Genomic DNA, 2,301 nt, shown 5'->3' on the forward strand with positions numbered 1-2,301 from the left:
CCGCCGCCAGGGAGCCGCCGCCGCCGCACGGGCCTGGCCCGGGGGCTTCCATGTCCGCCTGGTCCCAGCAGTCGGGCGCCGAGTCGCTGCTGCTGCTGCCGCTGCTGCTCCCACCACCGCCGCCGCCGCCGCCGCCGCCGCCGCCACCGCCGCCACTGCCCGGATCCATGATCGGGGGGGCCGTGTGTGTGGTAGACAGAGAGCGGGAAATGGAGGCAGGGGCGCCCGGCCGGGGAGGAGTGGGCCGCGCTGACCAAGGGAAGGCGGTGGGGCAGAAGGGCCGGGAGCTAGCGACAAAGATCCCCGGCGTCGCCGCGGCAGCAGCTCCAGTCCCGACTCCACACTCGCGACGACGACAGAGGCGGCGGCGGCGGCTCAACCCTCCTCCTCGTGTCTGCGAGCGGATCTCCTCCCACCTAACCACCTCCGACTGCCTCACCGCCAACCCCACGCCCGGCGCGGATTGACCCCTCGCCACCACCCGTACCTTCGCCTCGGTAGTTCTCTGTTCTGGCCGCCCCCGTTTCCGGCTATTTAGCACGGCGGGAGGCAGAACTACAAGTTCCGGCAGTGCCCGCGCGACCCCGCTGCGGTTTTCCCGAGGGCCGACGGGAGTCGGAGTTCAGGGACTGGGCGCAACCGGAAGCGGCTCCGGCTCCCGGCAGGCAACGCGAGGAGGCGGAGGTCTTGTGGCCGCTCGGCTGCCCCACCTGTCACAGGGTGGGGGGCAGGGGCAGGCCCTGGTTGGTGCAGCTGTGGGCTGGGCGGAAGACCGAGAGTCTTTTAGCCCATAGGAGGGGTCCACTCTGGCCTGTTGGACACAGGGTGCGGGAAAACGGACAGCATCTATAACATGGGGAAGAAAAATACACTCAGCTCCCGAAAATTCCTGTACTCTCTTTTCACCACCTTTCCTGCGTTCTCTGCCTCACAGTCTCCCTACCTTGTTCTCTCTCCACCTTCTTTCTCCCTACCCCCAGCCAGATTTTGCCCTACATTTCAAAGCCGGTACCGATTTCAAAGCTGATTTCATTTTATGTAATCATTTGGTGGAAGAGACAATAAAACTGTGAGATGTTCCAGCTTAAAACTGCAGTGTGGCTCATAAATCGCTGGGGCCCAGGCTCTGCCCAGGCAGAAGGGATCGTTAACTGGAAACTTTCAATGACTCACTGTTTGACTAGTCATCTAAAGCCTTCACCCAAATTTTTCCATCCTTTCCTCCTCCCTGCCAAAAGGTTTGCAAATTAAACAGAGGATTGCCATATTCCATGGTGTATCCGGCTGTACCTAACTAACAGGGTTATTTGGTGAGTCCAGCTTCCTTATGCACCATTAGGTGAAGTGGTTTCCTCTTGAATGGTCTGATTTGCTCAAGAATTCCCATAGTACTTTTCATTGACTGCATCTTACACTTACAGATTGCAATTAGGTAAACCTGGGAAAAGAGCAAAAGCAAAAGAGAAATACTTAGAGTTCGCATTTAGGCTCTTCATGAAGTAGGAAAAATGTTGCTCTGAGTACCTGTTAAGTTTTCCTGTAATTCACCCATGTGGAGCCCAAGACAGAGAAAATATATTGTTAGTATTTTCTGAAAGGAGTCTAGACAGGGTGCAACTAATCTGCCTAGAAATTACAGAGTAAAGGAAGTACATACATAGAATAGATGTTTCTGAACAACCTTAGGTTGTTTAAAAAAAAAAAAAGCTAACAAAATCTCGATCTAGATCTGTATTTTAATTTTAAACATCTGTATTGTAAAGATAAAGGAGAACTCAGCCTAATGAGATAGGTCACAAACGACGCTGTCAAGTATTTTTCAAGAGTCCTAGGCTACAGTAGTTTGAATTTAATTTGAAACTACCAAGCTTTATGGATTGAAAAAACACATACCGGTCAGGCGCAGTAGCTTATGCCCATAATCCCAGCACTTTGGAGGCCGAGGCAGAAGGATTACGTGAGGTGAGGAGTCCGTGACCAGCCTGGACAACATGGTGAAACCCCGTCTCTACTAAAAATACAAAAGTTAGGCCGGGCGCGGTGGCTCACGCCTGTAATCCTAGCATTTTGGGAGACCGAGGTGGGCAGATCACAAGATCAGGAGATCGAGACCATCCTGGCTAACACGGTGAAACCCCGTCTCTACTAAACATACAAAAAATTAGGCCGGGCGCGGTGGCTCAAGCCTGTAATCCTAGCACTTTGGGAGGCCGAGGCGGGCGGATCACGAGGTCAGGAGATCGAGACCATCCTGGCTAACACGGTGAAACCCCGTCTCTACTAAAAATACAAAAAACTAGC

General features: G+C 53.7%; 1 protein-coding gene across 4 annotated transcripts in view; it reads right to left on the reverse strand.

Annotated features, from left to right (window-relative positions):
• Positions 1 to 2,301, reverse strand: part of GSPT1 (G1 to S phase transition 1) — a 63,730-nt gene that overhangs the window by 47,151 nt on the left and 14,278 nt on the right. Inside the window, exon 1 of one of the 4 annotated variants that reach the window (XM_017890687.1) lies at positions 488 to 1,107. The exons of 2 other annotated variants lie outside the window; for them this stretch is intronic. The gene's annotated coding sequence lies outside the window, so the exon portion shown is untranslated. Of the gene's footprint in view, positions 1 to 487; positions 1,108 to 2,301 lie in introns of those variants that run through there. One more of the 4 variants, XM_017890690.1, reaches the window with a different exon arrangement.

Source organism: Rhinopithecus bieti, unplaced genomic scaffold (assembly GCF_001698545.2).
Source record: "Rhinopithecus bieti isolate Rb0 unplaced genomic scaffold, ASM169854v2 scaffold_19459, whole genome shotgun sequence".
NCBI lineage: Eukaryota > Metazoa > Chordata > Mammalia > Primates > Cercopithecidae > Rhinopithecus > Rhinopithecus bieti.